The following is a 7,500-nucleotide window of genomic DNA, read 5'->3' as shown; positions in this document are numbered from 1 at the left end:
TTTTCAGTGTATGGCAATTATTTATGGTTCTCGAATTTAAAAAAATTTAAATCACCCAGTATACGTCTCCAAAAGTGAAGGACAACAGGGTGGGAGAATGTCTGAGTGGAGAAAGAAAGGACAGGAATATTGGACGGGATATAAAGGGAACAAGGGGAGAGACTTGTATGAGATATGTCGTTGAGGGGGGGGTGGCGATCAGGGAGTTCCTCTTGGCAACGCCCCTTGAAAGAATTTACTGGATGCTGATGTCATTGGCATCCAGATCAGGAAAACAGAATTTTTCAAAAGTCATTAAAAAAAAACTTTTTTTTTTTAAATGTAAAAACATGTGGGGGTGGAATCCCCCAAAAGCAACCAAACAAGGGAGAGAGGAGTGACAAGTTATGAATGACACCACAATACAACAACACAATCCTTTTATGGATCGCCATCACGACATCTTTTGACATTTGTTGTGTCAATCCCACAACAAAAAATAAAATACACAATTACACAAACCCACACCACGAATCTACCACTCCCTCGAACATCTACAACGACCTTCTCCTACCCGACCCTGTCTTCATCCTATTATTGTTACTCTCGCCACCGATGACAAAACTGTGTCTATATATTATATGTTTTTGTTTTTCTTTTTGTGTTTTTACAATGAGTGCTACTTAAAAACACATACTAAAGATGTTGAACAATTTACATGAATATTTTGTGAACCAACGATCTATTGGTTTGGCAAAACACGATTTGGGGTTGAACGAAACCAGAAGGGGAATGAAATCGTTTAATCCCTGCACCTTTGCAGGTTGGTTTATAAATGTGCAGCCACATAATCCAATATGTGAACGAATGTGTGGAGTAGTTGCACATTTGTAGAAACCAATTTGCCTGCTCGGTTCAAGTCGCACGCAGGGCGGGCTCCACTCGCATGTTGCGACCGCCTTGCCATGCATTGCCTTGAGGGTTTTCAAAGAGCGGCTCGATGGTTGGGCACTGCGCACAGGAAGGAAGTCGTTTTGGCCGTTTGCAATTAACGGTGAAAGAAGGAGCAGAATTTCAGAATGCGAACACCTGCACGCCCATGGCACATTCTCAGGGCCCGGCCAGGGCAACCGGTGATCAAACGCGGCGTGGATTCTCTTTCACTTCAAATATTCCAATGTGCCTCCTGGCATACCCAACTAAATACATATTAGTGTAAAGGACACAGAGAAATGTCCTGTATGTGTGTGTGTGTGAACATATTCATGTACATGTTTGTTTGTAACATATATATATATATATATGTGTGTGTGTGTGTGTGTGTTCCAAAAAGACCTGGACAACTTTGATTGTTAACATATTTAGTACCACAAATGATACAACAATACCCTTTGTTTTGTATGATACAGAAACTCAGAAAATTTTCTTTGTTTTCAGGTCTGTTGGTTTGATGTCAAAGAAAATATCCAATCCGCAGGAGAAAGCTCAGTGTGTCAAATGGGTCATCAAGACGAGATCAGACATACAAGTTCAGCGTAATTTCCGTTCAAGGTATGGAAGGAATCCGCCATCGCGGACTGGTATCAGAGAGTGGTATAAAGGATTTGAGACTGGAAATGATCAGAAACAGAAAAGTACCGGTTGACCAAGCACAAGTGCAGCAGACGTTGAACGAGTGTGTGAATCATTTCAACGAAGTCCTAGATAATCAATCCAACACACATCCAGAGAACTGGAACAACCCACTCCCACTATACACAGGAGTTTGCATGAAAAACTGAAGATTTATGCCGAAAAGGTGCAGATTATTGAGGAACTCGATCCAAAGGACGGACGTAAATGCAAGGCGTTTTCCTTGGAAATGTTCAGTCGCATAAAGGATGATGAAGATTACCTGATGAAGGTCATGTTCACAGGCAAAGCTTGCTTTCATGTATCAGGGAAGATCAACCGACACAATGTGAGGATCTGGAGCTCTGAAAATCTCCCATGTGGTCGTTGAACACATACATGACAGTCCATAGGTCATTGGGTGGTGTGGCCTTCTCCATGACCGCTTGGTGGGTCCATTGTGTATTTTTTGCGGAGAATACCGTGACCACAACAATTTACATGAACATGTTGGAAGGATTCACCTTCCCACAGATTGAAGACCTGCAACCCGATATCATTTTTCAACAGGACTGCACTCCCCCTCATTGGGCCCTCGTTGTTTGAGCCCTCCTGAATGAAAAAATTCCAGGTCACTGGATTGGCCGAGATGGACCAACTGCTTGGCCCCCACGATCACCAGACATAACCCCCCCCCCTTGATTTATTTCTGTGGGGGGGTTTGTCAAATATGTTGTCAACAACACCAAGGTGGTGAACCTGTATGATCTTCGTTTTCAGATCACAGCTGCAAGCGCACTGGTGGACACAAACATGCTGAGCCGAACATGGTAACAACTCAAGCACCGTCTTGATGTCTTTCTTGCGCATGAAAAATGGAGATCACGTTGAAGTTTATTTATGATGTGCACAAAACTGTACGAGTTTTTGTATCATATAAAACAAAGGGTATCATTGTATCATTTGTGGTTTGTAATATATTGATAACCAAAGTTGTCCGGGTCTTTTTGGAACGCCTTGTACATTAGCTTTCACTCTCTTTGAGAAAGATCAAGAAGCAAGCTTATTTGGTGGAAAGCTTGTCACCTTAAACATCATCCAGAAGCTCCATCCATGACTCATTTAATTTCTTCCCATTTTATATTTGCAGAACACAGTGCCTCTAGAAAGTCTACACCCCGTTTCAAAATTTTCACCTTTTGTTGTCTCGTAACCTGGAATTAAATTGCATAAAATCAGACTTTTTCCACCTTTATTTACACATTGTAACCCACAACTTCCAAGTGAAAAACAAATTGTACAAATTTAAGAAAATTAATTAAAAATACAAAACTTGAATATCTTGGTTGGATAAGTGTCCACCCCCCCCCCTTATTATAGTAATTGTAAATTATCTCAGGTGTAACCAATCACCTTCAAAATCACACACCAAGTTAATTGGCCTCCACCTGTGTTAAATTGTAGTGATTCTGATTATTACCATCCATCCGTTGGGACCACACTCTGTGCAGAGCGTTGGTGCTGCTGAAGCAGTCTCCTTGGCTATTGGGCACAATCCTGGATGGGTCGCCACTCCGACACAGCGTACCAGCGTGCTGGCACTAATTTTGCCGACCTCGGAAGGGTGACAGGTCGAGTTCATCCCACCTGGTATTAATTCAACAGCTGAGCAGGATTTGAACTCAGGACCCTCAGATCCCAAGCCCGCCACTCTAACCATTAAGCCAACACCAGTAATAGGTGTAACCAATCACCTTAAAATCGCACACCAAGTTAATTGGCCTCCACCTGTGTGAAACTGAGGTGATTCTGATTATTACGTCCACCATCAAAGGTGAAGGTGGTTATGTTTTCACTCCTCTCTGTCTGTTTGTCTGTTACTTGCAAAATCGAAGATTCTTGAAGTATATTGGTTTGTCGATTTTGTTACGCTGTCTGTCTGTCTGTCTGTTTATCGCCTACAGGTTCCAATTCTAAACTGATCGTCATGAAACTTTACTCCACCGAGTGCCCTTCTCGTTACAGATTAAAATCAGCTGTTCCTGGAGGTTTCCTCTGCTGAGTCGTGCATTTCACTGCAAAGACTCAACCATGAGTATCAAGGAGCTTTCAAAAACCCAACACAGCACATCACCCAAAGTACACCATCCCGACTGTGAAGCATGGTGGTGTCAGTATCATGTTATGGGAATGTTTCCCATCAGCAGGGACTGGGACATTTGTCAGGAAAGTAGGGAAAATGGATGGAGCAAAATACAGAAAAATCCAAGAGGAAAACCCTGCTGCCCTCTGCAAGAAAGGTGAAATTGTGGCGGAAGTTCACCTTTAAGCATGACAATGACCCGAAGCACACACCAAGGCTACACTGGAGTGGATAAGGAACAAAACGATAAATGTCCTTGAGTCTCCCAGTCAGGGCCTCGACCTAAATCCAATCACAAATCTGTGGCACGACTTCAAGATTGGTGTTCATCAATGCTCCACACACAACGTGAGTGAACTTGAAAATGTTTTGTGCAGAAGAATGGGTAAATATTGCCCCAAAAAGGTGTGCAAAGTTGGTAGAGACCAATCCCAACACACTCACAGCTGTAATTGCTGCCAAAAGTGCTTCCACAAAGTATTAAATTGGGGAGTGGACACTTATCCAACCAAGATATTCTGGTTTTGTATTTTTAATTAATTTTCTGAAATTTGTCGAATTTGTTTTTCACTTGGAAGTTTTGGGTTACGATGTGGAAATAAAAGTGGAAAAGTCTGATTTAATGCAATTCCAGGCTGGAAGGCAACAAAAGGTGAAAATGCTGAAAGGGGTGTGGGCTTTCATTTGGGACTGTATGTATGTATACTCACGGATTTACTCACTGATATAAATGTGTAGTAGGGGGGTGTAACTGATAAGATCATGCCTACTGTGTGGAGACTACACAACTGTTTAGCTGGGAAAGCCTGGAATACACACACATATACACACACACACACACACACACACACACACACACACACACACACACACACACACACACACACACACACACACACACACATATACACACACACACACACATATACACACACACACACACACACACATATATACACACACGCATATACACACACACACACACACACACACACACACACACACACACACATACATATACACACACACACATATACACACACACACACACACACACACACACATACATATATACACACACACATATACACACACACACATACATATATACACACACACATATACACACACACACACACACACATATATATACACACACACACACACACACACACACACACACACACACACTGTGGATATATATATATATATATATATATATATATATATATATATATATATATATATATATATATATATATATATATATATATATATATATATATATAGTAGTGTATGTTTGTTTGTTCTCTTCTAACTCGAGAACTACGCATCCCAGAGCAAAACTAAAGGCATATTCCAATCAGCACGTCTCAGAGGTACGACAGCACACCTGAGATGTTTAAAAAACCGAAAAAGAAATCGTCGATTTTTTTTGGCCGTTTCAATTTTTCTGCCGCAATTGATTGATTTTCCGCATCGCAACTTTTTATATTCACAACCTGATCAAAATAAGACAAAGACAGACCAGTGGATGGACAGACCAGTGAACGTTTACAAAGTTTCTGATCAAAATTTGACTTTCTGATTTTAGATTCCCCGAAAAAGGAAGAGCTCCATTGGTCCCAAGGTAGCTGCAGCTTAGCAAAAACACACAAAGAGCCAACAGGAGACTGAGCACAGCAGCAACGACAAAAAGAGACTGAAGAGGAGTGATGAGCCAGGCTCATCGGCAACAACAGCGGTGAGCAAATGAGACTGAGGAAGAGTGTGATGCAAGACTTGAGGCAATGCGTCACCACACTGCAGAAGCACGAACACCGGCCCGGGCACAAGAGCAGAACAATGCCAACAGGGTGGCATTCACGTATGACCCGGCTGACACAACTCATGCAGACATCGGCCGAATGGACCAAGTCTGCACCCACTGCTCTGCTTACAAGCTCAAGGGAGAGACCAAGGGTGTGTGCTGCAGCGATGGCAAGGTCATCCTTGAGCCCTCTCCTGTCCTTCCTCCCTTGCTGAAGGAACATCTCTCAGGTGAAGGTCTCCTCAGCAAGCACTTCCTTGACAACATTCGGACGTATAATGGCAGCGCCCAGTCTGCACCAGAAGTCGCCATCCTAATGGACAATGAGCCAACAGAACCCAGAGACATTGTCCTCAGACTTTGCGATGGGGCACTTAAAAGGATCAGTGAGCTGCATGCATCTTATAATGCACTGCAGTATCCCACAGTGTTCCTATATGGAACAGATGGCTACTGCATTCATCTGGTGGCCAGGGATGTTACTGGACAGGATGGACGAAAACTCACACAGCTGTAGTACTACAGCTACCACATCATGGTGAGAGAGGGCAAACACATACTGCAGATGCGACGACTCTTTCAGCAGTTTCTGATCGATGTCCACTGCAAGATCGAGACAGAGTGACTTGGCTTTATCCGCCGGGAGCAAAAAGACTTGCTTGATGATAACTATGACAACCTCGGTGACAGCCTCATGAGCACTGATGACGAACGCGGAAAACGACAAAGAAATGTGAAATGTATCCAAGTTAAATGTCATATATAAATGATATATATATATATATATATATATATATATATATATATATATATATACATTTACTGTATATGTATCCCCTGATGTACCATACTCTGTAATACAGTCTTGGTTCTGCCAAAACAGTTTCTTGGCCTGAGGTCATGCTGGTTCGTTTGCCATCCCTCTCCAAGCAGTAGTTAGGGAAGAAATTTGGAATTTGGCGATGATTCTGTCAACAGCTCATCGACTGTTCACAAAGGATACCGAAGGATCTTTTACTTATGGTGGCAGACGAGAATACATTTGTACCCCATCCACAATCTATCTTTCATCATCGGAGATGCTGAAGATTCAAAATATCCTTGTGATGCATTAACCTAATGTTTCGGGTTAACAAAGAATACATGGATTAAATAAACTCTTACCCCTTCCACCATTTCTGGCCAATTGCAATATCCCTTTTTCTTTGAGTCATTCCAGTAAGGATCTGGTCGGTTATTAAAACAACCAATCAATGATGTGTGCGTTGTGCTATCTTCCAGGCCAGCTCGGATTGGCACCTAAAATAATCCGACTGGCTTTACGAGCTTAAATCAAGTTCCATTGATCAACCGACTCAGCATGATGGATCATTCAACCCATGCACAACTTCAAACACTGACGGGAAGGCAAACTAATTAATACGGTAAGGGTACCAATGGTGTAAGGTAAGGGTACCAATGGTAAGGGTACCAATGGTGTAAGGTAAGGGTACCAATGGTAAGGGTACCAATGGTGTAAGGTAAGGGTACCAATGGTGTAAGGTAAGGGTACCAATGGTAAGGGTACCAAAGGTGTAAGGTAAGGGTACCAATGGTGTAAGGTAAGGGTACCAATGGTAAGGGTACCAATGGTGTAAGGTAAGGGTACCAATGGTGTAAGGTAAGGGTACCAATGGTAAGGGTACCAATGGTGTAAGGTAAGGGTACCAAAGGTGTAAGGTAAGGGTACCAATGGTAGTTCTCAATGGCAAATGCATATGTGTGCCACGCAATGGGTAAAGTGAGCCAGTTCAGCTTTGTGACACAATTGTGGTGCCAACAGGAGTAACAATTGCTTGTCGTTACGAATCCTTGCCAATTCGGCAGCAACATGTATAGATAACGTAAACATTCCGGCATAAACCGAAATGCGACGTGGTAATCGTTGCGGAAACGTTATAGTGTCGTTGGAGGGGGG

This window comes from Eptatretus burgeri, chromosome 3, assembly GCF_056783735.1.
Source record: "Eptatretus burgeri isolate ZD-2024b chromosome 3, Ebu_testis_v1, whole genome shotgun sequence".
Taxonomy (NCBI): Eukaryota; Metazoa; Chordata; class Myxini; order Myxiniformes; family Myxinidae; genus Eptatretus; species Eptatretus burgeri.
Note: the sequence above shows the minus strand (reverse complement) of the source record.